Raw genomic sequence first — 23,353 nt, forward strand, 5'->3', positions numbered from 1 at the left:
TGGAGGGAGCTGTGGAGAGACACACGGGCAGACAGGTGGCTGCGGCGCGCATGGGCGCTGGTCGGGTCGGCCAGCGGCAGGTCGAGGGGCTCGCGGGCCTCACAATCTACACCCGGGCCTGCGGCGGAGTCTGGGTGCGGGCCGGCCACCCCGGGAGAGGGTGGGGTGTGGCTGCCTTCCAGCGCCTCCTTCTGGCGGCATGTCCAGCCAGACGGGCGGGCTGGGCCCCCTCCAGCGCACGCTGTGTTGGGAGAGGCTTGAGAAGATGAGGCCTGCAGCCGTGCCCGGTGGGAGCAGAGGAAGCCTCGAGCACCGGCGACTACAAGGAAAGGCAGATCGGGAGGCAAAAAATACTCCAGCCTCTAGTATTCCCTGGTGGTCTCCCATCCAGGTAGTAAACAGAGCCGACCCTACTTAGCTTCCGAGATCAGACAAGATGAGGTGCGTTTAGGGTGGTATGGCCGTAGAAGGCAGCGGGGGCCACGGGGTGCCTCTTGAGGCTCAGCTTAGCTGGTGCTGGCGAATTACCGCCAGTCCGGCGACCAGCCCTCTGCAGCAAGGCCCTGTGGCCCACCCAGGCTGGCGACAGCACGCTTCGGGAACCGGGGTTGGTGGAGTCTTGGACGACCTCGCAGCTCAGTTCTGGCGGGAACATCCAGGCACATAGACGCTTGGCGAACCGCCCCAGATCCCGCTCGACGCTCACAAACACGTGGCTCCGAAGGCTTAAGGGCCCGTGGTCCACGGTCCCTTGGGCATTCCCAACCCTGTCCACCCACACAGTAGTAGGTGCAGTCCAGCCGCGGCTGGGCCGGAACTCCTGCCTGAGGAAAGGTAGCCCAAAGCCACTGGGAGCCACCATTGATGCGGCACGGCCCATTGGACCCAGCAAGGCCACCCTTGCCCCCACGCCACCCACTGAGCACTGTTCCCAGCGCATGGTGGCCGGCCGGCCCGGAAAACCGGACCCGGCCCACGACCTCGCTCCCACACCCAGCCATGGCGAAACAGCGGAGGGTGGGCTTTTTCCGGAGGGAGCTGTGGAGAGACACACAGGCAGACAGGTGGCTGCGGCGCGGATGGGCGCTGGCGGAGGTGGTCAGGTGCAGGACGAGGGCTTCGCGTGCCTCACGGCTGTCACCCGGGCCTGCGGTGGAGTCTGGGTCTGGGCCAGCCACCCCGAGAGCGGCTGGCGTGTGGCTGCCTAACAGGGCCGACTTCTGGCCGCATGTCCAGCCAGTGCGGCTGGGGGCGCCCATTCCGGCGCACGCTGTGTTGGGAGGGGCCTGAGGAGGTGAGGCCTGCGGCGGTGCCCGGCAGGGGAGGAGCCGGCCTCGGCCACGGGCGACTAAAGGAGAAGGTGGTGTGGGAGGGAAAAAAGCCTACAGCACCCGGTATTCCCATGTAGTCTCCCATCCAAGTATTAACCAGGCCTGATCCTGCTTAGCTTGTGAGATCAGATGAGATGGGATGCGCTCAGGGTTGTATGGCCATAGAAGGCAGCGGGGGCCACGGGGTGCCTCATGAGGCTCAGCTTCGTTGGTGCTGGTGTCTTATCGCCAGGCCGGTGGCCAGCCCTCTCCTGCACGGCCCTGCTGCCTGCCCAGGCAGGCGACAGGAGGCCTCGGGGACACGGAGGTGGCAGAGTCTTGGGCGACCTTGCAGCCCAGTTCTTGCGGGAACCTCCAGACCCGTAGGCGCTTGAGGCTCCGCCCCAGATCCCACTCGATGCTCACAAGGACGTGGCCTCTGAGGCTGGAGGGCCAGTGGCCTGCTGTCCTTTTGGCATTCCCCACTGTGTCCACCCACGCAGTGCTAGGCGCAGCCCGGCCAAGGCCGGGCCGGCCCTCCTGCCTGACGGCAGTGGGCCCAAAGCCAGTGGGAGCCACCATTGGGCCGCCACGGCCCCTTAGCCCCAGCAAAGCCACCCTTGCACCCACGCCAAAATCCACGCACCATTCCGGGTACTGGAGGTCAGCTGACCTGGAGAACTGGTCACGGCCCACGACCCCACTCCCGCCCCCTGCCATGGTGATACGGTGGAGGCTGGGCTTTTTCTGGAGGGAGCTTTGGAGAGACACACGGGCAGACAGGTGGCTGCGGCGCGGATGGGCGCTGCTGGGGTCGGCCAGGGGCAGGACCAGGGCCTCGCGGGCCTCACGATCTTCACCCGGGCCTACAGCGGACTCTGGGTCTGGGCCGGCCACCCCGGGAGAGGGTGGGGTGTGGCTGCCTTCCAGGGCCTCCTTCTGGCGGCATGTCCAGCCAGACGGGCGGGCTGGGCCCCCTCCAGCGCACGATGTGTTGGGAGAGGCTTGAGTAGATGAGGCCTGAAGTTGTGCCCGGCAGGAGCAGAGGAAGCCTCGAGCACCGGCGACTACAAGAAAAGGCAGATCGGGAGGCAAAAAATACTACAGCATCTAGTATTCCCAGGTGGTCTCCCATCCAGGTAGTAAACAGAGCCGACCCTGCTTAGCTTCCAAGACCAGACGAGATGAGGTGCGTTTAGGGTGGTAAGGCCGTAGAAGGCAGCAGGGGCCACGGGGTGCCTCTTGAGGCTCAGCTTCGCTGGTGCTGGGGCTTGCCGACAGCCCGGTAGCCAACCCTCTCCAGCACGGCACAGCCGCCGCCAAGGCAGGTGACAGGAGTCCTCGGCGACCCGGGGTTGGCAGACTCGTGGGTGACCTCGCAGCTCAGGTCAGGCGGGACCCTCCAGGCCCATAGGCGCTTGGCCCTCCGCCCCAGATCCCGCTTGACGCTCACAACGACGTGGCCCCGGGGTCTTAAGGGCCCGTGGCCCGCGGTCCCTTGGGCATTGGCCACCCTGTCTGCCCACACAGTTCTAGGCGAAGCACGGCCGTGGCCGGGCCGGCCCTCCTGCCCGACGGCAGTTGGTCTGAAGCCACTGGGAGCCACCCTTGAGTCGGCACGACCCCTTAGACCCAACAAGGCCACCCTTTCCCCCACGACAACTGCCGAGCAAAGTTCCCTGCGCCTGGTGACCGGCCGGCCCAGAGAACCAGTCTGGCCCACGACCCCACTCCCGCCCCCTGCCATGGTGAAACGGTGGAGGCTGGGCTTTTTCTGGAGGGAGCTGTGGAGAGACACATGGGCAGACAGGTGGCTGCGGCGCGCATGGGCGCTGGTCGGGTCGGCCAGGGGCAGGTCGAGGGGCTCGCGGGCCTCACAATCTACACCCGGGCCTGCGGCGGAGTCTGGGTGCGGGCCGGCCACCCCGGGAGAGGGTGGGGTGTGGCTGCCTTCCAGCGCCTCCTTCTGGCGGCATGTCCAGCCAGACGGGCGGGCTGGGCCCCCTCCAGCGCACGCTGTGTTGGGATAGGCTTGAGAAGATGAGGCCTGCAGCCGTGCCCGGTGGGAGCAGAGGAAGCCTCGAGCACCGGCGACTACAAGAAAAGGCAGATCGGGAGGCAAAAAATACTCCAGCCTCTAGTATTCCCTGGTGGTCTCCCATCCAGGTAGTAAACAGAGCCGACCCTGCTTAGCTTCCGAGATCAGACGAGATGAGGTGCGTTTAGGGTGGTATGGCCGTAGAAGGCAGCGGGGGCCACGGGGTGCCTCTTGAGGCTCAGCTTAGCTGGTGCTGGCGAATTACCGCCAGTCCGGCGACCAGCCCTCTGCAGCAAGGCCCTGTGGCCCACCCAGGCTGGCGACAGCACGCCTCGGGGACCGGGGTTGGTGGAGTCTTGGACGACCTCGCAGCTCAGTTCTGGCGGGAACATCCAGGCACATAGGCGCTTGGCGAACCGCCCCAGATCCCGCTCGACGCTCACAAAGACGTGGCTCCGAAGGCTTAAGGGCCCGTGGTCCACGGTCCCTTGGGCATTCCCAACCCTGTCCACCCACACAGTAGTAGGTGCAGTCCAGCCGCGGCTGGGCCGGAACTCCTGCCTGAGGGAAGGTAGCCCAAAGCCACTGGGAGCCACCATTGATGCGGCACGGCCCATTGGACCCAGCAAGGCCACCCTTGCCCCCACGCCACCCACTGAGCACTGTTCCCAGCGCATGGTGGCCGGCCGGCTCGGAAAACCGGCCCCGGCCCACGACCTCGCTCCCGCACCCAGCCATGGCGAAACAGCGGAGGGTGGGCTTTTTCCGGAGGGAGCTGTGGAGAGACACACAGGCAGACAGGTGGCTGCGGCGCGGATGGGCGCTGGCGGAGGTGGTCAGGTGCAGGACGAGGGCTTCGCGTGCCTCACGGCTGTCACCCGGGCCTGCGGTGGAGTCTGGGTCTGGGCCAGCCACCCCGAGAGCGGCTGGCGTGTGGCTGCCTAACAGGGCCGACTTCTGGCCGCATGTCCAGCCAGTGCGGCTGGGGGCGCCCATTCCGGCGCACGCTGTGTTGGGAGGGGCCTGAGGAGGTGAGGCCTGCGGCGGTGCCCGGCAGGGGAGGAGCCGGCCTCGGCCACGGGCGACTAAAGGAGAAGGTGGTGTGGGAGGGAAAAAAGCCTACAGCACCCGGTATTCCCATGTAGTCTCCCATCCAAGTATTAACCAGGCCTGATCCTGCTTAGCTTGTGAGATCAGATGAGATGGGATGCGCTCAGGGTTGTATGGCCATAGAAGGCAGCGGGGGCCACGGGGTGCCTCATGAGGCTCAGCTTCGTTGGTGCTGGTGTCTTATCGCCAGGCCGGTGGCCAGCCCTCTCCTGCACGGCCCTGCTGCCTGCCCAGGCAGGCGACAGGAGGCCTCGGGGACACGGAGGTGGCAGAGTCTTGGGCGACCTTGCAGCCCAGTTCTTGTGGGAACCTCCAGACCCGTAGGCGCTTGAGGCTCCGCCCCAGATCCCACTCGATGCTCACAAGGACGTGGCCTCTGAGGCTGGAGGGCCAGTGGCCTGCTGTCCTTTTGGCATTCCCCACTGTGTCCACCCACGCAGTGCTAGGCGCAGCCCGGCCAAGGCCGGGCCGGCCCTCCTGCCTGACGGCAGTGGGCCCAAAGCCAGTGGGAGCCACCATTGGGCCGCCACGGCCCCTTAGCCCCAGCAAAGCCACCCTTGCACCCACGCCAAAATCCACGCACCATTCCGGGTACTGGAGGTCAGCTGACCTGGAGAACTGGTCACGGCCCACGACCCCACTCCCGCCCCCTGCCATGGTGATACGGTGGAGGCTGGGCTTTTTCTGGAGGGAGCTGTGGAGAGACACACGGGCAGACAGGTGGCTGCGGCGCGGATGGGCGCTGCTGGTGTCGGCCAGGGGCAGGACCAGGGCCTCGGGGGCCTCACGATCTTCACCCGGGCCTACAGCGGACTCTGGGTCTGGGCCGGCCACCCCGGGAGAGGGTGGGGTGTGGCTGCCTTCCAGGGCCTCCTTCTGGCGGCATGTCCAGCCAGACGGGCGGGCTGGGCCCCCTCCAGCGCACGATGTGTTGGGAGAGGCTTGAGTAGATGAGGCCTGAAGTTGTGCCCGGCAGGAGCAGAGGAAGCCTCGAGCACCGGTGACTACAAGAAAAGGCAGATCGGGAGGCAAAAAATACTACAGCATCTAGTATTCCCAGGTGGTCTCCCATCCAGGTAGTAAACAGAGCCGACCCTGCTTAGCTTCCAAGACCAGACGAGATGAGGTGCGTTTAGGGTGGTAAGGCCGTAGAAGGCAGCAGGGGCCACGGGGTGCCTCTTGAGGCTCAGCTTCGCTGGTGCTGGGGCTTGCCGACAGCCCGGTAGCCAACCCTCTCCAGCACGGCACAGCCGCCACCAAGGCAGGTGACAGGAGTCCTCGGTGACCCGGGGTTGGCAGACTCGTGGGTGACCTCGCAGCTCAGGTCAGGCGGGACCCTCCAGGCCCATAGGCGCTTGGCCCTCCGCCCCAGATCCCGCTTGACGCTCACAACGACGTGGCCCCGGGGTCTTAAGGGCCCGTGGCCCGCGGTCCCTTGGGCATTGGCCACCCTGTCTGCCCACACAGTTCTAGGCGAAGCACGGCCGTGGCCGGGCCGGCCCTCCTGCCCGACGGCAGTTGGTCTGAAGCCACTGGGAGCCACCCTTGAGTCGGCACGACCCCTTAGACCCAACAAGGCCACCCTTTCCCCCACGACAACTGCCGAGCAAAGTTCCCTGCGCCTGGTGACCGGCCGGCCCAGAGAACCAGTCTGGCCCACGACCCCACTCCCGCCCCCTGCCATGGTGAAACGGTGGAGGCTGGGCTTTTTCTGGAGGGAGCTGTGGAGAGACACACGGGCAGACAGGTGGCTGCGGCGCGCATGGGCGCTGGTCGGGTCGGCCAGGGGCAGGTCGAGGGGCTCGCGGGCCTCACAATCTACACCCGGGCCTGCGGCGGAGTCTGGGTGCGGGCCGGCCACCCCGGGAGAGGGTGGGGTGTGGCTGCCTTCCAGCGCCTCCTTCTGGCGGCATGTCCAGCCAGACGGGCGGGCTGGGCCCCCTCCAGCGCACGCTGTGTTGGGATAGGCTTGAGTAGATGAGGCCTGCAGGCATGCCCGGTGGGAGCAGAGGAAGCCTCGAGCACCGGCGACTACAAGGAAAGGCAGATCGGGAGGCAAAAAATACTCCAGCCTCTAGTATTCCCTGGTGGTCTCCCATCCAGGTAGTAAACAGAGCCGACCCTGCTTAGCTTCCGAGATCAGACGAGATGAGGTGCGTTTAGGGTGGTATGGCCGTAGAAGGCAGCAGGGGCCACGGGGTGCCTCTTGAGGCTCAGCTTAGCTGGTGCTGGCGAATTACCGCCAGTCCGGCGACCAGCCCTCTGCAGCAAGGCCCTGTGGCCCACCCAGGCTGGCGACAGCACGCTTCGGGAACCGGGGTTGGTGGAGTCTTGGACGACCTCGCAGCTCAGTTCTGTCGGGAACATCCAGGCACATAGACGCTTGGCGAACCGCCCCAGATCCCGCTCGACGCTCACAAACACGTGGCTCCGAAGGCTTAAGGGCCCGTGGTCCACGGTCCCTTGGGCATTCCCAACCCTGTCCACCCACACAGTAGTAGGTGCAGTCCAGCCGCGGCTGGGCCGGAACTCCTGCCTGAGGGAAGGTAGCCCAAAGCCACTGGGAGCCACCATTGATGCGGCACGGCCCATTGGACCCAGCAAGGCCACCCTTGCCCCCACGCCACCCACTGAGCACTGTTCCCAGCGCATGGTGGCCGGCCGGCCCGGAAAACCGGACCCGGCCCACGACCTCGCTCCCGCACCCAGCCATGGCGAAACAGCGGAGGGTGGGCTTTTTCCGGAGGGAGCTGTGGAGAGACACACAGGCAGACAGGTGGCTGCGGCGCGGATGGGCGCTGGCGGAGGTGGTCAGGTGCAGGACGAGGGCTTCGCGTGCCTCACGGCTGTCACCCGGGCCTGCGGTGGAGTCTGGGTCTGGGCCAGCCACCCCGAGAGCGGCTGGCGTGTGGCTGCCTAACAGGGCCGACTTCTGGCCGCATGTCCAGCCAGTGCGGCTGGGGGCGCCCATTCCGGCGCACGCTGTGTTGGGAGGGGCCTGAGGAGGTGAGGCCTGCGGCGGTGCCCGGCAGGGGAGGAGCCGGCCTCGGCCACGGGCGACTAAAGGAGAAGGTGGTGTGGGAGGGAAAAAAGCCTACAGCACCCGGTATTCCCATGTAGTCTCCCATCCAAGTATTAACCAGGCCTGATCCTGCTTAGCTTGTGAGATCAGATGAGATGGGATGCGCTCAGGGTTGTATGGCCATAGAAGGCAGCGGGGGCCACGGGGTGCCTCATGAGGCTCAGCTTCGTTGGTGCTGGTGTCTTATCGCCAGGCCGGTGGCCAGCCCTCTCCTGCACGGCCCTGCTGCCTGCCCAGGCAGGCGACAGGAGGCCTCGGGGACACGGAGGTGGCAGAGTCTTGGGCGACCTTGCAGCCCAGTTCTTGCGGGAACCTCCAGACCCGTAGGCGCTTGAGGCTCCGCCCCAGATCCCACTCGATGCTCACAAGGACGTGGCCTCTGAGGCTGGAGGGCCAGTGGCCTGCTGTCCTTTTGGCATTCCCCACTGTGTCCACCCACGCAGTGCTAGGCGCAGCCCGGCCAAGGCCGGGCCGGCCCTCCTGCCTGACGGCAGTGGGCCCAAAGCCAGTGGGAGCCACCATTGGGCCGCCACGGCCCCTTAGCCCCAGCAAAGCCACCCTTGCACCCACGCCAAAATCCACGCACCATTCTGGGTACTGGAGGTCAGCTGACCTGGAGAACTGGTCACGGCCCACGACCCCACTCCCGCCCCCTGCCATGGTGATACGGTGAAGGCTGGGCTTTTTCTGGAGGGAGCTTTGGAGAGACACACGGGCAGACAGGTGGCTGCGGCGCGGATGGGCGCCGCTGGGGTCGGCCAGGGGCAGGACCAGGGCCTCGCGGGCCTCACGATCTTCACCCGGGCCTACAGCGGACTCTGGGTCTGGGCCGGCCACCCCGGGAGAGGGTGGGGTGTGGCTGCCTTCCAGGGCCTCCTTCTGGCGGCATGTCCAGCCAGACGGGCGGGCTGGGCCCCCTCCAGCGCACGATGTGTTGGGAGAGGCTTGAGTAGATGAGGCCTGAAGTTGTGCCCGGCAGGAGCAGAGGAAGCCTCGAGCACCGGCGACTACAAGAAAAGGCAGATCGGGAGGCAAAAAATACTACAGCATCTAGTATTCCCAGGTGGTCTCCCATCCAGGTAGTAAACAGAGCCGACCCTGCTTAGCTTCCAAGACCAGACGAGATGAGGTGCGTTTAGGGTGGTAAGGCCGTAGAAGGCAGCAGGGGCCACGGGGTGCCTCTTGAGGCTCAGCTTCGCTGGTGCTGGGGCTTGCCAACAGCCCGGTAGCCAACCCTCTCCAGCACGGCACAGCCGCCGCCAAGGCAGGTGACAGGAGTCCTCGGGGACCCGGGGTTGGCAGACTCGTGGGTGACCTCGCAGCTCAGGTCAGGCGGGACCCTCCAGGCCCATAGGCGCTTGGCCCTCCGCCCCAGATCCCGCTTGACGCTCACAACGACGTGGCCCCGGGGTCTTAAGGGCCCGTGGCCCGCGGTCCCTTGGGCATTGGCCACCCTGTCTGCCCACACAGTTCTAGGCAAAGCACGGCCGTGGCCGGGCCGGCCCTCCTGCCCGACGGCAGTTGGTCTGAAGCCACTGGGAGCCACCCTTGAGTCGGCACGACCCCTTAGACCCAACAAGGCCACCCTTTCCCCCACGACAACTGCCGAGCAAAGTTCCCTGCGCCTGGTGACCCGCCGGCCCAGAGAACCAGTCTGGCCCACGACCCCACTCCCGCCCCCTGCCATGGTGAAACGGTGGAGGCTGGGCTTTTTCTGGAGGGAGCTGTGGAGAGACACACGGGCAGACAGGTGGCTGCGGCGCGCATGGGCGCTGGTCGGGTCGGCCAGGGGCAGGTCGAGGGGCTCGCGGGCCTCACAATCTACACCCGGGCCTGCGGCGGAGTCTGGGTGCGGGCCGGCCACCCCGGGAGAGGGTGGGGTGTGGCTGCCTTCCAGCGCCTCCTTCTGGCGGCATGTCCAGCCAGACGGGCGGGCTGGGCCCCCTCCAGCGCACGCTGTGTTGGGAGAGGCTTGAGAAGATGAGGCCTGCAGCTGTGCCCGGTGGGAGCAGAGGAAGCCTCGAGCACCGGCGACTACAAGGAAAGGCAGATCGGGAGGCAAAAAATACTCCAGCCTCTAGTATTCCCTGGTGGTCTCCCATCCAGGTAGTAAACAGAGCCGACCCTACTTAGCTTCCGAGATCAGACGAGATGAGGTGCGTTTAGGGTGGTATGGCCGTAGAAGGCAGCGGGGGCCACGGGGTGCCTCTTGAGGCTCAGCTTAGCTGGTGCTGGCGAATTACCGCCAGTCCGGCGACCAGCCCTCTGCAGCAAGGCCCTGTGGCCCACCCAGGCTGGCGACAGCACGCTTCGGGAACCGGGGTTGGTGGAGTCTTGGACGACCTCGCAGCTCAGTTCTGGCGGGAACATCCAGGCACATAGACGCTTGGCGAACCGCCCCAGATCCCGCTCGACGCTCACAAACACGTGGCTCCGAAGGCTTAAGGGCCCGTGGTCCACGGTCCCTTGGGCATTCCCAACCCTGTCCACCCACACAGTAGTAGGTGCAGTCCAGCCGCGGCTGGGCCGGAACTCCTGCCTGAGGGAAGGTAGCCCAAAGCCACTGGGAGCCACCATTGATGCGGCACGGCCCATTGGACCCAGCAAGGCCACCCTTGCCCCCACGCCACCCACTGAGCACTGTTCCCAGCGCATGGTGGCCGGCCGGCCCGGAAAACCGGACCCGGCCCACGACCTCGCTCCCGCACCCAGCCATGGCGAAACAGCGGAGGGTGGGCTTTTTCCGGAGGGAGCTGTGGAGAGACACACAGGCAGACAGGTGGCTGCGGCGCGGATGGGCGCTGGCGGAGGTGGTCAGGTGCAGGACGAGGGCTTCGCGTGCCTCACGGCTGTCACCCGGGCCTGCGGTGGAGTCTGGGTCTGGGCCAGCCACCCCGAGAGCGGCTGGCGTGTGGCTGCCTAACAGGGCCGACTTCTGGCCGCATGTCCAGCCAGTGCGGCTGGGGGCGCCCATTCCGGCGCACGCTGTGTTGGGAGGGGCCTGAGGAGGTGAGGCCTGCGGCGGTGCCCGGCAGGGGAGGAGCCGGCCTCGGCCACGGGCGACTAAAGGAGAAGGTGGTGTGGGAGGGAAAAAAGCCTACAGCACCCGGTATTCCCATGTAGTCTCCCATCCAAGTATTAACCAGGCCTGATCCTGCTTAGCTTGTGAGATCAGATGAGATGGGATGCGCTCAGGGTTGTATGGCCATAGAAGGCAGCGGGGGCCACGGGGTGCCTCATGAGGCTCAGCTTCGTTGGTGCTGGTGTCTTATCGCCAGGCCGGTGGCCAGCCCTCTCCTGCACGGCCCTGCTGCCTGCCCAGGCAGGCGACAGGAGGCCTCGGGGACACGGAGGTGGCAGAGTCTTGGGCGACCTTGCAGCCCAGTTCTTGCGGGAACCTCCAGACCCGTAGGCGCTTGAGGCTCCGCCCCAGATCCCACTCGATGCTCACAAGGACGTGGCCTCTGAGGCTGGAGGGCCAGTGGCCTGCTGTCCTTTTGGCATTCCCCACTGTGTCCACCCACGCAGTGCTAGGCGCAGCCCGGCCAAGGCCGGGCCGGCCCTCCTGCCTGACGGCAGTGGGCCCAAAGCCAGTGGGAGCCACCATTGGGCCGCCACGGCCCCTTAGCCCCAGCAAAGCCACCCTTGCACCCACGCCAAAATCCACGCACCATTCCGGGTACTGGAGGTCAGCTGACCTGGAGAACTGGTCACGGCCCACGACCCCACTCCCGCCCCCTGCCATGGTGATACGGTGGAGGCTGGGCTTTTTCTGGAGGGAGCTTTGGAGAGACACACGGGCAGACAGGTGGCTGCGGCGCGGATGGGCGCTGCTGGGGTCGGCCAGGGGCAGGACCAGGGCCTCGCGGGCCTCACGATCTTCACCCGGGCCTACAGCGGACTCTGGGTCTGGGCCGGCCACCCCGGGAGAGGGTGGGGTGTGGCTGCCTTCCAGGGCCTCCTTCTGGCGGCATGTCCAGCCAGACGGGCGGGCTGGGCCCCCTCCAGCGCACGATGTGTTGGGAGAGGCTTGAGTAGATGAGGCCTGAAGTTGTGCCCGGCAGGAGCAGAGGAAGCCTCGAGCACCGGCGACTACAAGAAAAGGCAGATTGGGAGGCAAAAAATACTACAGCATCTAGTATTCCCAGGTGGTCTCCCATCCAGGTAGTAAACAGAGCCGACCCTGCTTAGCTTCCAAGACCAGACGAGATGAGGTGCGTTTAGGGTGGTAAGGCCGTAGAAGGCAGCAGGGGCCACGGGGTGCCTCTTGAGGCTCAGCTTCGCTGGTGCTGGGGCTTGCCGACAGCCCGGTAGCCAACCCTCTCCAGCACGGCACAGCCGCCGCCAAGGCAGGTGACAGGAGTCCTCGGGGACCTGGGGTTGGCAGACTCGTGGGTGACCTCGCAGCTCAGGTCAGGCGGGACCCTCCAGGCCCATAGGCGCTTGGCCCTCCGCCCCAGATCCCGCTTGACGCTCACAACGACGTGGCCCCGGGGTCTTAAGGGCCCGTGGCCCGCGGTCCCTTGGGCATTGGCCACCCTGTCTGCCCACACAGTTCTAGGCGAAGCACGGCCGTGGCCGGGCCGGCCCTCCTGCCCGACGGCAGTTGGTCTGAAGCCACTGGGAGCCACCCTTGAGTCGGCACGACCCCTTAGACCCAACAAGGCCACCCTTTCCCCCACGACAACTGCCGAGCAAAGTTCTCTGCGCCTGGTGACCGGCCGGCCCAGAGAACCAGTCTGGCCCACGACCTCACTCCCGCCCCCTGCCATGGTGAAACGGTGGAGGCTGGGCTTTTTCTGGAGGGAGCTGTGGAGAGACACACGGGCAGACAGGTGGCTGCGGCGCGCATGGGCGCTGGTCGGGTCGGCCAGGGGCAGGTCGAGGGGCTCGCGGGCCTCACAATCTACACCCGGGCCTGCGGCGGAGTCTGGGTGCGGGCCGGCCACCCCGGGAGAGGGTGGGGTGTGGCTGCCTTCCAGCGCCTCCTTCTGGCGGCATGTCCAGCCAGACGGGCGGGCTGGGCCCCCTCCAGCGCACGCTGTGTTGGGAGAGGCTTGAGAAGATGAGGCCTGCAGCCGTGCCCGGTGGGAGCAGAGGAAGCCTCGAGCACCGGCGACTACAAGGAAAGGCAGATCGGGAGGCAAAAAATACTCCAGCCTCTAGTATTCCCTGGTGGTCTCCCATCCAGGTAGTAAACAGAGCCGACCCTACTTAGCTTCCGAGATCAGACAAGATGAGGTGCGTTTAGGGTGGTATGGCCGTAGAAGGCAGCGGGGGCCACGGGGTGCCTCTTGAGGCTCAGCTTAGCTGGTGCTGGCGAATTACCGCCAGTCCGGCGACCAGCCCTCTGCAGCAAGGCCCTGTGGCCCACCCAGGCTGGCGACAGCACGCTTCGGGAACCGGGGTTGGTGGAGTCTTGGACGACCTCGCAGCTCAGTTCTGGCGGGAACATCCAGGCACATAGACGCTTGGCGAACCGCCCCAGATCCCGCTCGACGCTCACAAAGACGTGGCTCCGAAGGCTTAAGGGCCCGTGGTCCACGGTCCCTTGGGCATTCCCAACCCTGTCCACCCACACAGTAGTAGGTGCAGTCCAGCCGCGGCTGGGCCGGAACTCCTGCCTGAGGGAAGGTAGCCCAAAGCCACTGGGAGCCACCATTGATGCGGCACGGCCCATTGGACCCAGCAAGGCCACCCTTGCCCCCACGCCACCCACTGAGCACTGTTCCCAGCGCATGGTGGCCGGCCGGCCCGGAAAACCGGACCCGGCCCACGACCTCGCTCCCGCACCCAGCCATGGCGAAACAGCGGAGGGTGGGCTTTTTCCGGAGGGAGCTGTGGAGAGACACACAGGCAGACAGGTGGCTGCGGCGCGGATGGGCGCTGGCGGAGGTGGTCAGGTGCAGGACGAGGGCTTCGCGTGCCTCACGGCTGTCACCCGGGCCTGCGGTGGAGTCTGGGTCTGGGCCAGCCACCCCGAGAGCGGCTGGCGTGTGGCTGCCTAACAGGGCCGACTTCTGGCCGCATGTCCAGCCAGTGCGGCTGGGGGCGCCCATTCCGGCGCACGCTGTGTTGGGAGGGGCCTGAGGAGGTGAGGCCTGCGGCGGTGCCCGGCAGGGGAGGAGCCGGCCTCGGCCACGGGCGACTAAAGGAGAAGGTGGTGTGGGAGGGAAAAAAGCCTACAGCACCCGGTATTCCCATGTAGTCTCCCATCCAAGTATTAACCAGGCCTGATCCTGCTTAGCTTGTGAGATCAGATGAGATGGGATGCGCTCAGGGTTGTATGGCCATAGAAGGCAGCGGGGGCCACGGGGTGCCTCATGAGGCTCAGCTTCGTTGGTGCTGGTGTCTTATCGCCAGGCCGGTGGCCAGCCCTCTCCTGCACGGCCCTGCTGCCTGCCCAGGCAGGCGACAGGAGGCCTCGGGGACACGGAGGTGGCAGAGTCTTGGGCGACCTTGCAGCCCAGTTCTTGCGGGAACCTCCAGACCCGTAGGCGCTTGAGGCTCCGCCCCAGATCCCACTCGATGCTCACAAGGACGTGGCCTCTGAGGCTGGAGGGCCAGTGGCCTGCTGTCCTTTTGGCATTCCCCACTGTGTCCACCCACGCAGTGCTAGGCGCAGCCCGGCCAAGGCCGGGCCGGCCCTCCTGCCTGACGGCAGTGGGCCCAAAGCCAGTGGGAGCCACCATTGGGCCGCCACGGCCCCTTAGCCCCAGCAAAGCCACCCTTGCACCCACGCCAAAATCCACGCACCATTCCGGGTACTGGAGGTCAGCTGACCTGGAGAACTGGTCACGGCCCACGACCCCACTCCCGCCCCCTGCCATGGTGATACGGTGGAGGCTGGGCTTTTTCTGGAGGGAGCTTTGGAGAGACACACGGGCAGACAGGTGGCTGCGGCGCGGATGGGCGCTGCTGGGGTCGGCCAGGGGCAGGACCAGGGCCTCGCGGGCCTCACGATCTTCACCCGGGCCTACAGCGGACTCTGGGTCTGGGCCGGCCACCCCGGGAGAGGGTGGGGTGTGGCTGCCTTCCAGGGCCTCCTTCTGGCGGCATGTCCAGCCAGACGGGCGGGCTGGGCCCCCTCCAGCGCACGATGTGTTGGGAGAGGCTTGAGTAGATGAGGCCTGAAGTTGTGCCCGGCAGGAGCAGAGGAAGCCTCGAGCACCGGCGACTACAAGAAAAGGCAGATCGGGAGGCAAAAAATACTACAGCATCTAGTATTCCCAGGTGGTCTCCCATCCAGGTAGTAAACAGAGCCGACCCTGCTTAGCTTCCAAGACCAGACGAGATGAGGTGCGTTTAGGGTGGTAAGGCCGTAGAAGGCAGCAGGGGCCACGGGGTGCCTCTTGAGGCTCAGCTTCGCTGGTGCTGGGGCTTGCCGACAGCCCGGTAGCCAACCCTCTCCAGCACGGCACAGCCGCCGCCAAGGCAGGTGACAGGAGTCCTCGGGGACCTGGGGTTGGCAGACTCGTGGGTGACCTCGCAGCTCAGGTCAGGCGGGACCCTCCAGGCCCATAGGCGCTTGGCCCTCCGCCCCAGATCCCGCTTGACGCTCACAACGACGTGGCCCCGGGGTCTTAAGGGCCCGTGGCCCGCGGTCCCTTGGGCATTGGCCACCCTGTCTGCCCACACAGTTCTAGGCGAAGCACGGCCGTGGCCGGGCCGGCCCTCCTGCCCGACGGCAGTTGGTCTGAAGCCACTGGGAGCCACTCTTGAGTCGGCACGACCCCTTAGACCCAACAAGGCCACCCTTTCCCCCACGACAACTGCCGAGCAAAGTTCCCTGCGCCTGGTGACCGGCCGGCCCAGAGAACCAGTCTGGCCCACGACCCCACTCCCGCCCCCTGCCATGGTGAAACGGTGGAGGCTGGGCTTTTTCTGGAGGGAGCTGTGGAGAGACACACGGGCAGACAGGTGGCTGCGGCACGCATGGGCGCTGGTCGGGTCGGCCAGGGGCAGGTCGAGGGGCTCGCGGGCCTCACAATCTACACCCGGGCCTGCGGCGGAGTCTGGGTGCGGGCCGGCCACCCCGGGAGAGGGTGGGGTGTGGCTGCCTTCCAGCGCCTCCTTCTGGCGGCATGTCCAGCCAGACGGGCGGGCTGGGCCCCCTCCAGCGCACGCTGTGTTGGGATAGGCTTGAGTAGATGAGGCCTGCAGGCATGCCCGGTGGGAGCAGAGGAAGCCTCGAGCACCGGCGACTACAAGAAAAGGCAGATCGGGAGGCAAAAAATACTCCAGCCTCTAGTATTCCCTGGTGGTCTCCCATCCAGGTAGTAAACAGAGCCGACCCTGCTTAGCTTCCGAGATCAGACGAGATGAGGTGCGTTTAGGGTGGTATGGCCGTAGAAGGCAGCGGGGGCCACGGGGTGCCTCTTGAGGCTCAGCTTAGCTGGTGCTGGCGAATTACCGCCAGTCCGGCGACCAGCCCTCTGCAGCAAGGCCCTGTGGCCCACCCAGGCAGGCGACAGCACGCCTCGGGGACCGGGGTTGGTGGAGTCTTGGACGACCTCGCAGCTCAGTTCTGGCGGGAACATCCAGGCACATAGGCGCTTGGCGAACCGCCCCAGATCCCGCTCGACGCTCACAAAGACGTGGCTCCGAAGGCTTAAGGGCCCGTGGTCCACGGTCCCTTGGGCATTCCCAACCCTGTCCACCCACACAGTAGTAGGTGCAGTCCAGCCGCGGCTGAGCCGGAACTCCTGCCTGAGGGAAGGTAGCCCAAAGCCACTGGGAGCCACCATTGATGCGGCACGGCCCATTGGACCCAGCAAGGCCACCCTTGCCCCCACGCCACCCACTGAGCACTGTTCCCAGCGCATGGTGGCCGGCCGGCCCGGAAAACCGGACCCGGCCCACGACCTCGCTCCCGCACCCAGCCATGGCGAAACAGCGGAGGGTGGGCTTTTTCCGGAGGGAGCTGTGGAGAGACACACAGGCAGACAGGTGGCTGCGGCGCGGATGGGCGCTGGCGGAGGTGGTCAGGTGCAGGACGAGGGCTTCGCGTGCCTCACGGCTGTCACCCGGGCCTGCGGTGGAGTCTGGGTCTGGGCCAGCCACCCCGAGAGCGGCTGGCGTGTGGCTGCCTAACAGGGCCGACTTCTGGCCGCATGTCCAGCCAGTGCGGCTGGGGGCGCCCATTCCGGCGCACGCTGTGTTGGGAGGGGCCTGAGGAGGTGAGGCCTGCGGCGGTGCCCGGCAGGGGAGGAGCCGGCCTCGGCCACGGGCGACTAAAGGAGAAGGTGGTGTGGGAGGGAAAAAAGCCTACAGCACCCGGTATTCCCATGTAGTCTCCCATCCAAGTATTAACCAGGCCTGATCCTGCTTAGCTTGTGAGATCAGATGAGATGGGATGCGCTCAGGGTTGTATGGCCATAGAAGGCAGCGGGGGCCACGGGGTGCCTCATGAGGCTCAGCTTCGTTGGTGCTGGTGTCTTATCGCCAGGCCGGTGGCCAGCCCTCTCCTGCACGGCCCTGCTGCCTGCCCAGGCAGGCGACAGGAGGCCTCGGGGACACGGAGGTGGCAGAGTCTTGGGCGACCTTGCAGCCCAGTTCTTGCGGGAACCTCCAGACCCGTAGGCGCTTGAGGCTCCGCCCCAGATCCCACTCGATGCTCACAAGGACGTGGCCTCTGAGGCTGGAGGGCCAGTGGCCTGCTGTCCTTTTGGCATTCCCCACTGTGTCCACCCACGCAGTGCTAGGCGCAGCCCGGCCAAGGCCGGGCCGGCCCTCCTGCCTGACGGCAGTGGGCCCAAAGCCAGTGGGAGCCACCATTGGGCCGCCACGGCCCCTTAGCCCCAGCAAAGCCACCCTTGCACCCACGCCAAAATCCACGCACCATTCTGGGTACTGGAGGTCAGCTGACCTGGAGAACTGGTCACGGCCCACGACCCCACTCCCGCCCCCTGCCATGGTGATACGGTGAAGGCTGGGCTTTTTCTGGAGGGAGCTTTGGAGAGACACACGGGCAGACAGGTGGCTGCGGCGCGGATGGGCGCCGCTGGGGTCGGCCAGGGGCAGGACCAGGGCCTCGCGGGCCTCACGATCTTCACCCGGGCCTACAGCGGACTCTGGGTCTGGGCCGGCCACCCCGGGAGAGGGTGGGGTGTGGCTGCCTTCCAGGGCCTCCTTCTGGCGGCATGTCCAGCCAGACGGGCGGGCTGGGCCCCCTCCAGCGCACGATGTGTTGGGAGAGGCTTGAGTAGATGAGGCCTGAAGTTGTGCCCGGCAGGAGCAGAGGAAGCCTCGAGCACCGGCGACTACAAGAAAAGGCAGATCGGGAGGCAAAAAATACTACAGCATCTAGTATTCCCAGGTGGTCTCCCATCCAGGTAGTAAACAGAGCCGACCCTGCTTAGCTTCCAAGACCAGACGAGATGAGGTGCGTTTAGGGTGGTAAGGCCGTAGAAGGCAGCAGGGGCCACGGGGTGCCTCTTGAGGCTCAGCTTCGCTGGTGCTGGGGCTTGCCAACAGCCCGGTAGCCAACCCTCTCCAGCACGGCACAGCCGCCGCCAAGGCAGGTGACAGGAGTCCTCGGGGACCCGGGGTTGGCAGACTCGTGGGTGACCTCGCAGCTCAGGTCAGGCGGGACCCTCCAGGCCCATAGGCGCTTGGCCCTCCGCCCCAGATCCCGCTTGACGCTCACAACGACGTGGCCCCGGGGTCTTAAGGGCCCGTGGCCCGCGGTCCCTTGGGCATTGGCCACCCTGTCTGCCCACACAGTTCTAGGCGAAGCACGGCCGTGGCCGGGCCGGCCCTCCTGCCCGACGGCAGTTGGTCTGAAGCCACTGGGAGCCACCCTTGAGTCGGCACGACCCCTTAGACCCAACAAGGCCACCCTTTCCCCCACGACAACTGCCGAGCAAAGTTCCCTGCGCCTGGTGACCGGCCGGCCCAGAGAACCAGTCTGGCCCACGACCCCACTCCCGCCCCCTGCCATGGTGAAACGGTGGAGGCTGGGCTTTTTCTGGAGGGAGCTGTGGAGAGACACACGGGCAGACAGGTGGCTGCGGCGCGCATGGGCGCTGGTCGGGTCGGCCAGGGGCAGGTCGAGGGGCTCGCGGGCCTCACAATCTACACCCGGGCCTGCGGCGGAGTCTGGGTGCGGGCCGGCCACCCCGGGAGAGGGTGGGGTGTGGCTGCCTTCCAGCGCCTCCTTCTGGCGGCATGTCCAGCCAGACGGGCGGGCTGGGCCCCCTCCAGCGCACGCTGTGTTGGGAGAGGCTTGAGAAGATGAGGCCTGCAGCCGTGCCCGGTGGGAGCAGAGGAAGCCTCGAGTACCGGCGACTACAAGGAAAGGCAGATCGGGAGGCAAAAAATACTCCAGCCTCTAGTATTCCCTGGTGGTCTCCCATCCAGGTAGTAAACAGAGCCGACCCTACTTAGCTTCCGAGATCAGACGAGATGAGGTGCGTTTAGGGTGGTATGGCCGTAGAAGGCAGCGGGGGCCACGGGGTGCCTCTTGAGGCTCAGCTTAGCTGGTGCTGGCGAATTACCGCCAGTCCGGCGACCAGCCCTCTGCAGCAAGGCCCTGTGGCCCACCCAGGCTGGCGACAGCACGCTTCGGGAACCGGGGTTGGTGGAGTCTTGGACGACCTCGCAGCTCAGTTCTGGCGGGAACATCCAGGCACATAGACGCTTGGCGAACCGCCCCAGATCCCGCTCGACGCTCACAAAGACGTGGCTCCGAAGGCTTAAGGGCCCGTGGTCCACGGTCCCTTGGGCATTCCCAACCCTGTCCACCCACACAGTAGTAGGTGCAGTCCAGCCGCGGCTGGGCCGGAACTCCTGCCTGAGGGAAGGTAGCCCAAAGCCACTGGGAGCCACCATTGATGCGGCACGGCCCATTGGACCCAGCAAGGCCACCCTTGCCCCCACGCCACCCACTGAGCACTGTTCCCAGCGCATGGTGGCCGGCCGGCCCGGAAAACCGGACCCGGCCCACGACCTCGCTCCCGCACCCAGCCATGGCGAAACAGCGGAGGGTGGGCTTTTTCCGGAGGGAGCTGTGGAGAGACACACAGGCAGACAGGTGGCTGCGGCGCGGATGGGCGCTGGCGGAGGTGGTCAGGTGCAGGACGAGGGCTTCGCGTGCCTCACGGCTGTCACCCGGGCCTGCGGTGGAGTCTGGGTCTGGGCCAGCCACCCCGAGAGCGGCTGGCGTGTGGCTGCCTAACAGGGCCGACTTCTGGCCGCATGTCCAGCCAGTGCGGCTGGGGGCGCCCATTCCGGCGCACGCTGTGTTGGGAGGGGCCTGAGGAGGTGAGGCCTGCGGCGGTGCCCGGCAGGGGAGGAGCCGGCCTCGGCCACGGGCGACTAAAGGAGAAGGTGGTGTGGGAGGGAAAAAAGCCTACAGCACCCGGTATTCCCATGTAGTCTCCCATCCAAGTATTAACCAGGCCTGATCCTGCTTAGCTTGTGAGATCAGATGAGATGGGATGCGCTCAGGGTTGTATGGCCATAGAAGGCAGCGGGGGCCACGGGGTGCCTCATGAGGCTCAGCTTCGTTGGTGCTGGTGTCTTATCGCCAGGCCGGTGGCCAGCCCTCTCCTGCACGGCCCTGCTGCCTGCCCAGGCAGGCGACAGGAGGCCTCGGGGACACGGAGGTGGCAGAGTCTTGGGCGACCTTGCAGCCCAGTTCTTGCGGGAACCTCCAGACCCGTAGGCGCTTGAGGCTCCGCCCCAGATCCCACTCGATGCTCACAAGGACGTGGCCTCTGAGGCTGGAGGGCCAGTGGCCTGCTGTCCTTTTGGCATTCCCCACTGTGTCCACCCACGCAGTGCTAGGCGCAGCCCGGCCAAGGCCGGGCCGGCCCTCCTGCCTGACGGCAGTGGGCCCAAAGCCAGTGGGAGCCACCATTGGGCCGCCACGGCCCCTTAGCCCCAGCAAAGCCACCCTTGCACCCACGCCAAAATCCACGCACCATTCCGGGTACTGGAGGTCAGCTGACCTGGAGAACTGGTCACGGCCCACGACCCCACTCCCGCCCCCTGCCATGGTGATACGGTGGAGGCTGGGCTTTTTCTGGAGGGAGCTTTGGAGAGACACACGGGCAGACAGGTGGCTGCGGCGCGGATGGGCGCTGCTGGGGTCGGCCAGGGGCAGGACCAGGGCCTCGCGGGCCTCACGATCTTCACCCGGGCCTACAGCGGACTCTGGGTCTGGGCCGGCCACCCCGGGAGAGGGTGGGGTGTGGCTGCCTTCCAGGGCCTCCTTCTGGCGGCATGTCCAGCCAGACGGGCGGGCTGGGCCCCCTCCAGCGCACGATGTGTTGGGAGAGGCTTGAGTAGATGAGGCCTGAAGTTGTGCCCGGGAGGAGCAGAGGAAGCCTCGAGCACCGGCGACTACAAGAAAAGGCAGATTGGGAGGCAAAAAATACTACAGCATCTAGTATTCCCAGGTGGTCTCCCATCCAGGTAGTAAACAGAGCCGACCCTGCTTAGCTTCCAAGACCAGACGAGACGAGGTGCGTTTAGGGTGGTAAGGCCGTAGAAGGCAGCAGGGGCCACGGGGTGCCTCTTGAGGCTCAGCTTCGCTGGTGCTGGGGCTTGCCGACAGCCCGGTAGCCAACCCTCTCCAGCACGGCACAGCCGCCGCCAAGGCAGGTGACAGGAGTCCTCGGGGACCCGGGGTTGGCAGACTCGTGGGTGACCTCGCAGCTCAGGTCAGGCGGGACCCTCCAGGCCCATAGGCGCTTGGCCCTCCGCCCCAGATCCCGCTTGACGCTCACAACGACGTGGCCCCGGGGTCTTAAGGGCCCGTGGCCCGCGGTCCCTTGGGCATTGGCCACCCTGTCTGCCCACACAGTTCTAGGCGAAGCACGGCCGTGGCCGGGCCGGCCCTCCTGCCCGACGGCAGTTGGTCTGAAGCCACTGGGAGCCACCCTTGAGTCGGCACGACCCCTTAGACCCAACAAGGCCACCCTTTCCCCCACGACAACTGCCGAGCAAAGTTCTCTGCGCCTGGTGACCGGCCGGCCCAGAGAACCAGTCTGGCCCACGACCCCACTCCCGCCCCCTGCCATGGTGAAACGGTGGAGGCTGGGCTTTTTCTGGAGGGAGCTGTGGAGAGACACACGGGCAGACAGGTGGCTGCGGCGCGCATGGGCGCTGGTCGGGTCGGCCAGGGGCAGGTCGAGGGGCTCGCGGGCCTCACAATCTACACCCGGGCCTGCGGCGGAGTCTGGGTGCGGGCCGGCCACCCCGGGAGAGGGTGGGGTGTGGCTGCCTTCCAGCGCCTCCTTCTGGCGGCATGTCCAGCCAGACGGGCGGGCTGGGCCCCCTCCAGCGCACGCTGTGTTGGGAGAGGCTTGAGAAGATGAGGCCTGCAGCCGTGCCCGGTGGGAGCAGAGGAAGCCTCGAGCACCGGCGACTACAAGGAAAGGCAGATCGGGAGGCAAAAAATACTCCAGCCTCTAGTATTCCCTGGTGGTCTCCCATCCAGGTAGTAAACAGAGCCGACCCTACTTAGCTTCCGAGATCAGACAAGATGAGGTGCGTTTAGGGTGGTATGGCCGTAGAAGGCAGCGGGGGCCACGGGGTGCCTCTTGAGGCTCAGCTTAGCTGGTGCTGGCGAATTACCGCCAGTCCGGCGACCAGCCCTCTGCAGCAAGGCCCTGTGGCCCACCCAGGCTGGCGACAGCACGCTTCGGGAACCGGGGTTGGTGGAGTCTTGGACGACCTCGCAGCTCAGTTCTGGCGGGAACATCCAGGCACATAGACGCTTGGCGAACCGCCACAGATCCCGCTCGACGCTCACAAACACGTGGCTCCGAAGGCTTAAGGGCCCGTGGTCCACGGTCCCTTGGGCATTCCCAACCCTGTCCACCCACACAGTAGTAGGTGCAGTCCAGCCGCGGCTGGGCCGGAACTCCTGCCTGAGGAAAGGTAGCCCAAAGCCACTGGGAGCCACCATTGATGCGGCACGGCCCATTGGACCCAGCAAGGCCACCCTTGCCCCCACGCCACCCACTGAGCACTGTTCCCAGCGCATGGTGGCCGGCCGGCCCGGAAAACCGGACCCGGCCCACGACCTCGCTCCCACACCCAGCCATGGCGAAACAGCGGAGGGTGGGCTTTTTCCGGAGGGAGCTGTGGAGAGACACACAGGCAGACAGGTGGCTGCGGCGCGGATGGGCGCTGGCGGAGGTGGTCAGGTGCAGGACGAGGGCTTCGCGTGCCTCACGGCTGTCACCCGGGCCTGCGGTGGAGTCTGGGTCTGGGCCAGCCACCCCGAGAGCGGCTGGCGTGTGGCTGCCTAACAGGGCCGACTTCTGGCCGCATGTCCAGCCAGTGCGGCTGGGGGCGCCCATTCCGGCGCACGCTGTGTTGGGAGGGGCCTGAGGAGGTGAGGCCTGCGGCGGTGCCCGGCAGGGGAGGAGCCGGCCTCGGCCACGGGCGACTAAAGGAGAAGGTGGTGTGGGAGGGAAAAAAGCCTACAGCACCCGGTATTCCCATGTAGTCTCCCATCCAAGTATTAACCAGGCCTGATCCTGCTTAGCTTGTGAGATCAGATGAGATGGGATGCGCTCAGGGTTGTATGGCCATAGAAGGCAGCGGGGGCCACGGGGTGCCTCATGAGGCTCAGCTTCGTTGGTGCTGGTGTCTTATCGCCAGGCCGGTGGCCAGCCCTCTCCTGCACGGCCCTGCTGCCTGCCCAGGCAGGCGACAGGAGGCCTCGGGGACACGGAGGTGGCAGAGTCTTGGGCGACCTTGCAGCCCAGTTCTTGCGGGAACCTCCAGACCCGTAGGCGCTTGAGGCTCCGCCCCAGATCCCACTCGATGCTCACAAGGACGTGGCCTCTGAGGCTG

The 23,353-nt window shown here is 66.3% G+C and overlaps 23 pseudogenes; all 23 read right to left on the reverse strand.

The window, feature by feature from the left end:
- Nucleotides 1-350: 350 nt before the first annotated feature.
- On the reverse strand, nucleotides 351-469 carry LOC130705226 (5S ribosomal RNA; annotated as a pseudogene).
- A 910-nt stretch (nucleotides 470-1,379) lies between these two features.
- Nucleotides 1,380-1,498, reverse strand: LOC130705371 (5S ribosomal RNA; annotated as a pseudogene).
- A 910-nt stretch (nucleotides 1,499-2,408) lies between these two features.
- LOC130705185 (5S ribosomal RNA) lies at nucleotides 2,409-2,527 on the reverse strand (annotated as a pseudogene).
- A 908-nt stretch (nucleotides 2,528-3,435) lies between these two features.
- On the reverse strand, nucleotides 3,436-3,554 carry LOC130705112 (5S ribosomal RNA; annotated as a pseudogene).
- Nucleotides 3,555-4,464: 910 nt separating this feature from the next.
- On the reverse strand, nucleotides 4,465-4,583 carry LOC130705372 (5S ribosomal RNA; annotated as a pseudogene).
- Nucleotides 4,584-5,493: 910 nt separating this feature from the next.
- LOC130705186 (5S ribosomal RNA) lies at nucleotides 5,494-5,612 on the reverse strand (annotated as a pseudogene).
- A 908-nt stretch (nucleotides 5,613-6,520) lies between these two features.
- Nucleotides 6,521-6,639, reverse strand: LOC130705113 (5S ribosomal RNA; annotated as a pseudogene).
- A 910-nt stretch (nucleotides 6,640-7,549) lies between these two features.
- LOC130705373 (5S ribosomal RNA) lies at nucleotides 7,550-7,668 on the reverse strand (annotated as a pseudogene).
- A 910-nt stretch (nucleotides 7,669-8,578) lies between these two features.
- Nucleotides 8,579-8,697, reverse strand: LOC130705187 (5S ribosomal RNA; annotated as a pseudogene).
- A 908-nt stretch (nucleotides 8,698-9,605) lies between these two features.
- Nucleotides 9,606-9,724, reverse strand: LOC130705094 (5S ribosomal RNA; annotated as a pseudogene).
- A 910-nt stretch (nucleotides 9,725-10,634) lies between these two features.
- On the reverse strand, nucleotides 10,635-10,753 carry LOC130705374 (5S ribosomal RNA; annotated as a pseudogene).
- A 910-nt stretch (nucleotides 10,754-11,663) lies between these two features.
- LOC130705189 (5S ribosomal RNA) lies at nucleotides 11,664-11,782 on the reverse strand (annotated as a pseudogene).
- A 908-nt stretch (nucleotides 11,783-12,690) lies between these two features.
- LOC130705227 (5S ribosomal RNA) lies at nucleotides 12,691-12,809 on the reverse strand (annotated as a pseudogene).
- A 910-nt stretch (nucleotides 12,810-13,719) lies between these two features.
- LOC130705375 (5S ribosomal RNA) lies at nucleotides 13,720-13,838 on the reverse strand (annotated as a pseudogene).
- Nucleotides 13,839-14,748: 910 nt separating this feature from the next.
- Nucleotides 14,749-14,867, reverse strand: LOC130705190 (5S ribosomal RNA; annotated as a pseudogene).
- Nucleotides 14,868-15,775: 908 nt separating this feature from the next.
- Nucleotides 15,776-15,894, reverse strand: LOC130705114 (5S ribosomal RNA; annotated as a pseudogene).
- A 910-nt stretch (nucleotides 15,895-16,804) lies between these two features.
- LOC130705377 (5S ribosomal RNA) lies at nucleotides 16,805-16,923 on the reverse strand (annotated as a pseudogene).
- Nucleotides 16,924-17,833: 910 nt separating this feature from the next.
- LOC130705191 (5S ribosomal RNA) lies at nucleotides 17,834-17,952 on the reverse strand (annotated as a pseudogene).
- Nucleotides 17,953-18,860: 908 nt separating this feature from the next.
- LOC130705095 (5S ribosomal RNA) lies at nucleotides 18,861-18,979 on the reverse strand (annotated as a pseudogene).
- Nucleotides 18,980-19,889: 910 nt separating this feature from the next.
- Nucleotides 19,890-20,008, reverse strand: LOC130705378 (5S ribosomal RNA; annotated as a pseudogene).
- Nucleotides 20,009-20,918: 910 nt separating this feature from the next.
- On the reverse strand, nucleotides 20,919-21,037 carry LOC130705256 (5S ribosomal RNA; annotated as a pseudogene).
- A 908-nt stretch (nucleotides 21,038-21,945) lies between these two features.
- LOC130705228 (5S ribosomal RNA) lies at nucleotides 21,946-22,064 on the reverse strand (annotated as a pseudogene).
- Nucleotides 22,065-22,974: 910 nt separating this feature from the next.
- On the reverse strand, nucleotides 22,975-23,093 carry LOC130705379 (5S ribosomal RNA; annotated as a pseudogene).
- Between the last annotated feature and the right edge of the window lie 260 nt (nucleotides 23,094-23,353).

Source organism: Balaenoptera acutorostrata, chromosome 16 (assembly GCF_949987535.1).
Source record: "Balaenoptera acutorostrata chromosome 16, mBalAcu1.1, whole genome shotgun sequence".
Lineage (NCBI taxonomy): Eukaryota > Metazoa > Chordata > Mammalia > Artiodactyla > Balaenopteridae > Balaenoptera > Balaenoptera acutorostrata.